This window comes from Sarcophilus harrisii, chromosome 2 (assembly GCF_902635505.1).
Source record: "Sarcophilus harrisii chromosome 2, mSarHar1.11, whole genome shotgun sequence".
Taxonomy (NCBI): Eukaryota; Metazoa; Chordata; class Mammalia; order Dasyuromorphia; family Dasyuridae; genus Sarcophilus; species Sarcophilus harrisii.
The window spans coordinates 246,027,494-246,038,972 of NC_045427.1; the positions used below are offsets into that span (position 1 = coordinate 246,027,494).

Below are 11,479 nucleotides of genomic sequence, written 5' to 3' on the forward strand. Positions count from 1 at the left end.
AGGGGTCTCCCCTCATCCCTAGCCAATCAAATAACTCCAATCCAACATATATATATATATATATATATATGTATATATATTCACACACACATATATATACATATATATATTTAAATTCAAGGGACTGAATTTCAGTACTAGAAGTACAAAGATAAAATAACATATAGAACTTGCCCTCAAGGAGCTTACATTCTGTAAGTATACACATCATATTTTGAGGAGGAAGGAAATAAGTCAGGGGAATGAGAAAAATTTCCCAGAGAGCAGAATATGCATTGAACTTGGATGATATCAGCTTAAAGTTTGCAAAGCAAATACATATTGGGTGTTCCAGTGGATTGAGTGTTGGCATCAAAGTCAGAAAAACTGAATTGAAATCTGGCCTCAGACACTTCCCAGTTTTATGATCCTGGGCAAGTTATTTTACCTCTCTTTAGTTTCCACCATCATAAAATGGAAATAAAATCATTTACTTTTCAGGATTGTTGTGAGAATCAAATGAGATAATATTTATGAAATGTTTAACATGGAGCCTGGAACATAGTGAACACTCAATAAATGCTTGTTCTTTCTCTTCCCTTCATAATAATCCTGTGAGATAAAAGCTATCATCCCCATTTTACAGATGAGGACTCTGAGGGTCAGAGAAGTTAAGTGATTTGCTCAGGTCACCCAACCAATGTTTGTTGAAGGATCTGAACTCAGGTTTTCTAGCCGCCAAGTCCAGCATTTAATTTATTGTACCACTTTGTAACCATGATGAAAGCTAGGCATTCTAAGATACCATAGGCTTTTGAGGAAGCCTATATGAATTTCATGTAATACCAAGTTTGGGGAACATAGACCAGTATGGCTGGGCAATAGAATTAATGAATATGCTATGAAATAGTTTGGCTCTAGACTGTGGAAGGCTTTAAATGTCAGGCTAAAGAGATTATATTTTATCCTAGAGGAAACAGGGACTACTGAAAGATGGATCAGAAGAGTAACATGGCTAGTCTTAGGAAAATTTTTTTGACTATTTGGGAGAGAAATGGGATTTTCAATAGAGAACCAAATAGGAGGTATTGCAGTAGTGTGAGGAAATGATGCATGTCTGAACTAGTAGAGTGATCATATGAGTAAAGAAAAGGGGACATATGCAAGAATACTGTGGAAGTAGTATAGACAAAAGCATTGCAACTAGTTGGTTATTGGAGAGGTAAGAGTCAAGGATGACTTCATAGTTATAAATGTGGGTGTTGGAAGAATTCTGGTTGCCCTGCATACAAACAGGGAAGTTTAAGGAAGGCTGGACTTAGGAGGAAGTTAATGAGTTGTTTTGGACATTATAAATTGAAGATTGTAATGGGATGTATAGACGAGATGTCCAGTCAACAAGCTTGTGATATGAGACTGGAATTCAGTAGAGATATTAGAACTGGACAAGACTGAAGAATTTTCTGTGCAGAAGTGGTAAGTGAAAATCCATACCAACTTCTCGACCAACTCAGGATCACTTGGTGATGATAAGTCAGACCTACCATTCCTACTTTGTTAATCTTCATTCTGGAATAATAGCCACCATTTAATTAATACACTCCTACTCAAGAAATTGGAGAAATGCCTAATTTTAGCTGGACCCCTTTATTGTTGCCTGGAAAGTTTTATACTTTTATTCTTTTTAATTCCTTTTCCCTGATACTCAATCAATACTTTCCCCTTCCTCCCTTCCTTGCCCCAGCCTTACCCTTCACACTGCCTCAAACTGACAACTTTATTTCCTCTCCTTGACTTTTAACACTTCTAAGTGTTTTCACAACCTCCCCCCTTTTCCTCTTGTCTCATAGGGTGAGCCTTCTCTATCTATTGCCAAGGTTGGATCATATCACTCTCACCTCCCTCACGGACATTGATCCAGTCAGTCCTAATTCTGTCTCATGCATGATGAGTCATAGCACAAAGCAAACTCAAGGACAGTGTGAAAGGACCAGCATTTTCTTGATACAGCTTCCTGATGGGCTCAGATTGCCTGATGCAGCTTCCTGATCTGAGGCCATTAAAAGTCCCAACCGCCTGTTGGCAGGGCTTCTCAGACTTGGTGGGCACTTGAGACCAAAGGAGTTTCTATACCCCACCTGATCTGATGAGTTGCTGGCCAGTCAAATTTTCAGACTGAGACAATAGCACCATATCCAGAGAAACTAAATGTCATGATGTGTTCAGCCAAAGTAAAATCCCCACTTTGTTCAATATTCAATGACTTGTGAGTACCCCTTTGTGTTTTAAGAGGTGCTGGTGTTAGAGCCATAACTACAACATATGGTTATTATTGTTTAGACGTTTCAGCTGCCTCTTTATAACCCCATTTGAGGTTCTCTTGGCAAAGATACAAGAGTGGTTGTCCATTTCTTTCACCAGCTTGTTTTTACAGATGAGGAAACTGAGACAAATAGGGTAAGTGACTTGCCCAGAGACACACAGCTAGTTTCTTTGAGTTCATGAAGATATGAATATTCCCGGTTCCAAGCCCAGTGCTCAATCCATTGAGCCACCTAGATGCACACCAACATAGAATTTGGATAGGCTTGGTTCAAATATTGCTTCTGACACTTAGGTTGTATGACCAATGATAGTTGACATAACTTCACTGGACCTCAGTTCCATTATTTGTAGAATGAATAAAATTGTATCTGAGGCATTTACCTCACAACATTGTTGGGAGAATTAAGTGAGATAATATTTGTTAATATTTTACAGGACTTCTAATACCAAATAAACATTAGCCATTATTATTATTTGAGAAGCTTCTTCTAGGGTTGTCTTTTATTTTGTACCTGCAAACCTCCTTCTTTTCTGGAAAAATCCTTCCCTTTGTTGCCAATTTACTCACTGGGACACTCAGACATCTCTGTTTGGCTTCAGTCATCCACAGATTAGAGGCTGATTCCATCTGGTTGATATTAATTGAACATGGAATCCGGTCATTGAATTCTCTGGTACTGTGGGAGATTTATTTTTTCCAGAGTCCAATCCCACCTCATCTCATAATTCCTCTGCCCTTATCCCTGTTCCTTTAAGCTTCTTCCTTGGTTGAACTCACCATTCCTTATGAGGAAAGCTCCAGGGCCCTCTGGCGACACATTTTATCTCAGATCACTCTGGTAAGAATATTCTTTCTTAAACAGCTTACCTTTGTTAGTTGGATTTTCTTTGTGACTCTGTTTCTTAAACTACATGCCTCAGTAAACTTGTGTTTTTGTAAAATTAGAATTGTAATCGTGTATTTTGTTAAAATTATCTATTTGTATTTATCTTGTCATTTTGTCTGAATCTGTCTTTGTAAAATATAAAATGTTTGTATAGGATTAATTCCCATTTTACATTTTCTGGTTATATGAATCTGCAAGACACTTTTTTTTTCTCCTGCCTTTCAGCTTTGACTATGTTGGAATTATAGAAATAAAATCAGAAAATCAAAGTTTGTGCAACTACTGACATCTTGGTACATTAAGGAGCTTGAAGATTAATCATTTTAAGACTGCAGAACACTCCTGGGGTTTAGGGTAATTCCAGGAATTTATTATTCTCTGAAATACTGAAGGAAATTTTTTTGGGGGTGTTACCAGTCTATAGAATTATTTTAAGGAAAAATAAGTGTTAAATTCTACAAAGGTTAAAAGTAAATGGCAAGATAATAGCTTCATTGCTCTAGAGCAATGAAGGAAGGCAGTTAGTTTGAAAGTAATCCCAGAATGAAGAAAAATAGATAAAAGATTTGTATTGTATAGCCACCTCAGGATTCCAAATAAAAACTTATTAGAAAAATTCAGGGAAACTTGAATTACATTTTGGTTCCAGAGATTTTTAGCTGTGTAATTTTAGGTGTTAGCTTATCTATTTGACCCAATTTCCTGATACATAAAGGAAAAAATAGTAATATATCCACCTCCCAGAGTTATTGTGAAGATCAAAATAATATAATGATTGTAAAGTACTTAACACAATGACTGGCATTATATGCTAAGCACTACATTGTTATTATTTCTTTAATTGAATGTAAATTGTTCCATACCATAACTCTAAAGTTGTTTTAAAATATCAAAGGTAATAAGGTTAAATGATTTTTATATGGGATATGGAATAATTATTATATAGGATAATTTGGGATAATTTATATGGATATATGGAATAATTTGGATTGACATCATCTGAAGTTTTATTTCATGTTTTAAACGTGATATTGTTTATGTTGCTATATATTAAACTTTCTTATATGGTGAAATTTGAAAAACCATTGTAACAGAAATGCTGTTAGACAAAATAACTTTTTAATCTGGATGCTGTTTTTGTTTTTCTTCCTGGGTTATTTCTACCTTCTGAAACCAGTTCTCCCTGTGCAACAAGAGAACGGTTCGGTTCTGCACACATATATTGTATCTAGGATATACCGTGACTGATTTAACATGTATAGGACTGCTTGCCATCTGGGGGAGAGGGTGGAAGGAGAGAGGGGAAAAATCGGAACAGAAGTGAGTGCAAGGGATAATGTTGTAAAAAATTACCCTGGCATGGGTTCTGTCAATAAAAAGTTATTAATAAAAAAAAATCTGGATGCTGTTACACTTGAATTGGGCTTTTAAAAGAATGTGATAAAAATAGATATTTGAAAACTGTTAAATGAGGTATATTTTGTTATAAAACAGAAAAAAAATTATATAATGGCAAATTTTCATTTGGAAAATTTTGACTATTATGAAAATGTACAGTTTAAAGATATAACTTCAAGATATTAATAATGCATCAACTATCAGATATTTGCTGTATGTCTGAAGCCCTAGAATATGGTTAGTTTTAATTTGTAAATAAAGGATTAATGAAATATTAACTTTTAGGGGAACAGCTGGAAAGATATTCAAGTCCTAAGGTATGGTTAGTTAAATTTTACTATTTAAGATAAAAATTCCTGGGATTGTAATTTACTATCGTTTTGAGCATTTCATTCAAAGGTAGTTGTTTGAATTGTCATGAAACTAATTGTAGAAAATGTCATGTGCTGTAGTCTGGTAACTACTGTAGGTGGATGTCTATGCATGGGAAAAGTTTTGGGAATGACTGTGACATGGCCTAAATAAGATCCTTCTGGTTCTACTTTCCCATTGTGTTATTTTGTTGATGAAAAACAAATTTTCCCACTTGGTTAATCTAGAGCCTGACTATCTAATTAGCTATCAGATGCTTAGACTCATACCTAGAATCAAACAGAATTAAGGGAGTTTTTCCCTCTCTTATGACACATTACATTGTTATAACTATGTTCCTCTTTTTCTTTTTGTAGCACATTTCTATCATCAAGAAGCTTTGAAAGTACAATACTAACTAAATCTGTTAAATAGTAGATCAATAACTGGAACATCTCTAAGTTATTATAATGGGATGCAAGTATGAACATCTTACAATTTTAACATATATTTGTGGTTAAATTATAATATAGGGACGAAATTTTCCTAAAGGGGAAATGATTAGACAAGAATAAAACACAGACAAAACAAATTTTCTAAATAAATGGAATAGTACATTTTAGAAAAGCAACAGGATTAGACTGTTTTCTCTAAGAGCTATTTACAGAAGTATGTGAATGGCTTCTAAAATTTATCAATCATGGAAATTCAATCTTTGAGTATGTTTTTGAAATGTCTTCAAAATTGTATTAAGGAAGTTACATATAAATTATGATGATAAAGGTAAAGAAAGTGAAAGTATCTTCCCATTTTAAAGACATTTGTCTGTTAATCTAAAGGGGCAAAAAATTCACTTTACAATTGGGTCCTCATAAATTTTAAAAGATTCTTGTATCAGGTGCAGGGTTTAGATAAGAACCACAAAATGGAATATAAACTGAAAATCTCAGAAGTTTCAGAATTATCTTGGAACCTTTAGATTTAGAACTAGAGAACCCCCTCAGAGGATGAGACATGGCACAGTGTTGTAATATTGGAAGCATCTGGACTGAATGAACTCTAGTATTACAAGAAATTCTCCATCAATATTTCATAAAATGGTTAAGTCAGCTGAAAAATGAAGCAAGTTCCAGAGATCCTTGGAAATACCAATGGGAAGATTCAGAATTATGAAGTCACTCAGGAATGTTCTGCAACCCTTTAAAAACTGTCCTGAGAATAAACATTTATCCAAAAAAGTTATCCAAATAACCACAGTGGATGTCTAGGACTCCAAATATGCTTATTAAATGAATATTGAGAATGTTATTAGAATACAAGGACACTTGATGTTAGTTAACATTGGTAATAATTATTGTATTACTTTGCATGATTTGTTTGTTTTCTTGGTTATCTTGGTGACATGTAAATCTCCCTTCTCAGAAATAGTACATTGTGAGATCTCTAAGTAGTTTGATCTACATCTGACAGTGTAATCATGCAATTATGGGAATTGTGGGAAAAAGCTCTTATTTCATTGTTTGAATTTATCCCTGTGTGACTGGGAAACATCTGTATGTCTTGTTTAGGACTCCGCTAAGGACCTATAATATGCTGACCAGAAATTCCGATTCAAAAATTGATGCAAGAACCCCTACCAGGACTTTCTGACAATTCCCATAGCTGCCAAACTTATGGGTGTGGATTTCTAAATCACCTAAAAAAAGTTCCTGCTCCTGAGTAGATGATAGAACCCTCCATGGACCTCAAAATTCATCTAGTATGGATCTAGAAGCAGCCAACATCCAGATGAAGCAGCTGTCCCAAGATTCCGGATGAGGACTAAGAACACTGTTCTAGCCTTTTTTTTTTTCTTTCTATTTCTCTTCCCTTTTGTTATGTGCCCAACGGCCAAGGCCCTGATTGAAGGATGTGTTGGCATTTTCTCCTTCTACATTCTTGCCCCATCCCTTTTCTGCTTGCAAGTAAACAATAGCAAACAATGTCTGGGACATAATTTCCCCATAGGTCTCCTCAAGGAACCAGACCTCTGAGCAATATCTTGTCCTGGCCCAACTTGCCTCTCAGGGCATCTTGACCTACACCTACCTCTTCTTTATTAGCCAGAAGGATAGAGATTCTTTCAAATCCCCTCCCTTTGGCCAAAAGAGGAAAATGTCAAGATAGCAGGAGACATCCTGTTTTCCAGAGCTAAGGACACAGCAAACAGGCTGTGTCCTGAACTTGGTATAAGAACAATTCTTTGCAGTCACCCTCTGGATGATCTCAGCCACAGCAAAATTCCAAAATTGTTCATATAATTATTGTATTGCTTTGGCTAGCACCAGGTGTTCTCTGAGCTTGAACAAGTGCCTGCTGTATCTGTGTTCTGGTCATGAAGCCCTGCTTATGAATCAATCTTGTTCCATTGTGGCTGTTATTTCACATTGTCAGGGCTATAGCTCACTGTGCATCCATTTGCATAAATATTGAGATTTGGCCACACTTAAGCAGGTTCCCCACTAAAGGAAGCTCCTGGCATATGTGTCCTTGCTTACAAACTGTTTCCTTCACTTTGAAATTAAATTTCTATTTGATTTCTGACTCTCCTGTCTCTAGCCTGTTCTGTTTGGCTCTGGATACCCATAGGTTAAAGGTGGGTTCCATCTGGTTGACACTAGTCACTGATAAAGGGGAATCTCCTAAATTATCTAATGAAGTACCAATATAATCAGACACACATAGCACAAAGTTCTACCTCTATAGTTCATAGCATTCCATTCCACTGTGATAGAATAAATGTTTATGAACACATTTGAAGAGTATATCGTTATTATTATATTTTTGGTTGTTGTTTCATACAGTTGGTTCACACTGAGCACACCCAGTGCAGTACAGCCCTCATGTTTCTTTCATATTAATTACTAGCAAACCACAATTTCCCCATCTCATATTTGTGCATTTTTTCCCCTGAGACAAATGAGGTTAAGTGACTTGCCCAGGGTCACACGCTAGGAAGTGTTAAGTGTCTGAGACTGGATTTGAACTCAGGTCCTCCTGATTTCAGGGCTGGTGCTCTATCCACTGTGTCACCTAGCTGCCCCAATTTGTGCAGTTTTTAATTGATGTGAAGATTTTATATTTATTACAATATATTTTATATTTTGTCTATTCTTTTAATTTTGTTGTTTGTCCTTTGTTCTTGAAGAGGACCTTGAGATCAGGAAGGTGACACCATGACCTACAGGTGATTTTGATTTAAGTGAGGAAGGACTGTGTAAGGTCACCTGCCTCACTTTCCCCTCCAGAGTCATCTAGGCCCAGTGGCAATTTGTTGATCAAGACAACTGGAGGTGAACCTGGATGAAATGGGAGATCTTGGCCTTTTTAAGCTAAGATCTTCAATAGGTCTCAGTTTTGACTAAATAAATACACTTGGAAAGGGAAGACCCTCAGTTTCTGGCCAAAGCAGAAATGATTGCTATTTACATTCAATTCGAGTCAACCAGGACCCAAACACTGACCAAATAGGGCTTCATCCAGCATCTCTTGATGGCCGATAAGAATCAGATTGCTTTTGGTTTAAGGCACGGTTTTAGACAGTCAAGGTATTTTTGAATTATGTTTTCTAATATGTCATCTGTAATACTCAGCTTTCTTTAATCTACTAATTTGAAAAGCATGCCATGTCTTCCATTATCTAAGTTATTGGAAAAGACATTTAACAGAATAGACAACTCCTTGGAAAACTCTACCACGTAGGTTGACATTGAATTATTAATCATCACTTTTTTGACTCCAGTGATTCAGTCTGGTCTGAATCCACGCAACAATACAACTGAAATTAGGAAAATTCTATTATCTATTATGCCCTGGAACTGTGGGTTTCAATTCGGTGTCAGCAAAAATGGTGAAAGAACAAATCTAATCTGAGCCTGTGCTCATTCTGCTTGTCCTTTGCTAGCATCTGTAATTCACATACTACTCACACACCAAAAAGAGTGGTCAGCCTGCTCACATCAAGAAGCAGATTTCTAGCTACGTCTCAGTGGATGGTAGCAGAGAACCCGTCAACTGAGAGAGGTCAAGTGAGAACCAGGGGAGTACATCTAGAAGGGACGATGTGATACCCAAGAAAGAGTGAGATGTGACATCCAAGTGAAATGTCCAGCAGAGAGCAGCACAAGGTCACCACCAGAGGCACCATTAGCAGCTCTGCACTTTAGTATGTATGAGTTGCCCCAGACACACGCCCACCCTGGCTATGTGCGTTCTCTTTGTATGGACCCTCCATGTTTGTGCCCTGGCCACATAAATTTTTCTTTTATGTCTTTCATGTATAAGCCTTGGGGACATGTGTTTCCTAGATGTTTGTCTTCTATTTATAATTAATCACTCTCTGGTTGGCCAATTATATCCTTTCCTATTGGTGGCATTGTAGCCTGTAGAAAAGTGAACTCCTTATGTGCGTGGAATATCCTTTTCTTGACACTTTATTTGTTGTGCGGGTTGATAAAATATCTCTTGATTTGAATTAATATGTCCCTAGTTGACTGGTAAGAATAAACAAATTGGTGGGAGCTCATGAGTTATGATTTGAATGGGTGCTGACCAATAGAATGCCTCAAACCGAAGGTAGTTTTTCTTGGAAATCCATGTTCCTTTGGTACTACAGGAAAGGATCAACTTGTACCAAAAATTTCTATGACTGTTTTCTTGATAATAGCAAAAAAAAAATCTGGATACAATGGCATTTTCAACAATTGTGGAATGACTGAATTAATTGGCTTATATTAATGGAAATGATATAATATTGTAAATAATGATAATTATAAAAATGACAAGAGATGCTAAACTTGATGTCAGATAGACTTGTGTTCTAATTCTGATTCTGTACTTACTGTGTACCTATATAATCATGGGATAGGGCTAGTTAGTTACTTGAAAAAGTTTCTCTAAGACTTTTGTATATTGATGGAGAGAGTTACCATACTCAAGAGAATTATCAGTCCTTAAAAATATTAACTTGATGCATGAAAGAGACAAGGAAATTTTTTAATAGTATTTTATTTTTCCAAATACATACAAAGATAGTTTTCAACATTCACTTTTGCAAAAATTTGTGATTTAAATTTTTCTTCCTTTCCTTCCTCTTCCCCTTCCCAAGACAGCAAGCAATCTGATATAGGTTAAACATGTGCAGTTCTTCTAAACATATTTCCATATTTGTCATGCTGCACCAAAAAATCAGATCAAAAGGAAAAAACACAAGAAAGTGAAAAAATCCCCAAGAAAACAAATAAGCAAAAACAGCAACAAAAGTTGAAAATACTATGCTTTAATTCATTTAGTCTTCATCTCTCTCTCTCTGGATGTGAATGGTGAGACAAAGAAATATTGAAAGACATGAAGTGATAAAAAGTAATGAGTAAGAAGACTACATTAGAAAAAAATGGCAACCATTCTAAAATTTTATAAATATACCTGAAAAAAGGTTGGACAAGGACATAAACATTTACTTTTAGTTTTAAGTCTATACTGTGTGATTATTTTCCTTTATTAACCACTAGATGGTATTGCTGCCCCAATCTGATCTTATCCATCTTATACCACGTACTAGGAAGTTCTGAACTCACCTTTTATGCTCAACCCAATCCTAGAGGAAATTCTGAGAAAGTCATAAATTCTCTATGGTTCTCAGACAACTCATCACCTTTCTCCTCACTCTTTTTCCCTCATTATTTCTACAACAGGGTGGCTGTATTCACATCATTAGAATAAGAAATATGGTCAGTGTGGATTTATTCAGGCAGAAATAACTTTTAAGTCACTCTCTACCTATGGGAAAACCTTGATTCTTCCATATTTTCCATTGTATTTACCTGAACCCTGATCATAGAATTAGAACATAATTCTGCTTCAACCCCACAGAAAAACAAAGCATGTTACTGTGTGCAGTTTTCCTTCATAGGCATTGGATTTTATTCTCATATTTTGATCCTCAAATTGCGTCATATTGTAAATTTTGGGGGGAGGTGAAGCAATTGGGGTTAAATGACTTTCCTAGGGTCACTCAGTTAGTGTTAATTGTCTGAGGCTGCGTTTGAACTCAGGTCCTCCTGACTTTAGAGTATGCTCTATCCATTGTGCTATTTAGCTGCCCTTCTGCTTTGATTTTTGACTCATGAATTTTGACTCCCGGATTTTGATCTCCAAATTTTGACTCCTTTATTTTCACCTTCAAATTTAAACTTTTTGATTTCATTCTGTTCCCTGGGACTAAGCAGAATTTTTTTTACACTTCTTTCATATTATAGCACTACTTAAAGTTTTTCAATATTGCTGTCATCTTCCTCTTTGCTTTTTCTTCTCCAGGTTAAACATGCTCAGTTTCTTCAATCTGTGATCTCTGGTTTCCTAACTGTTATGGCTTCCTTCCTCCAGACAACCTCAAAATGTGGTACCCAGAGTTGGACTTAGGACTCTAGCTATCCATAGTAAGACCAAGATAGAAGATGGTAGAACCATTAGTTCTCTTGTGATGGATATTATACCTCTTT

At 36.0% G+C, this 11,479-nt stretch overlaps 1 long non-coding RNA gene across 1 annotated transcript; it reads left to right on the forward strand.

The window, feature by feature from the left end:
- Positions 1–653: 653 nt before the first annotated feature.
- Positions 654–7,686, forward strand: LOC111718572. Its single transcript, XR_002769096.2, has 3 exons — positions 654–1,455; positions 3,061–3,143; positions 6,509–7,686. It is a non-coding gene; the product is annotated as an uncharacterized LOC111718572 (long non-coding RNA).
- The last annotated feature ends 3,793 nt before the right edge of the window (positions 7,687–11,479 follow it).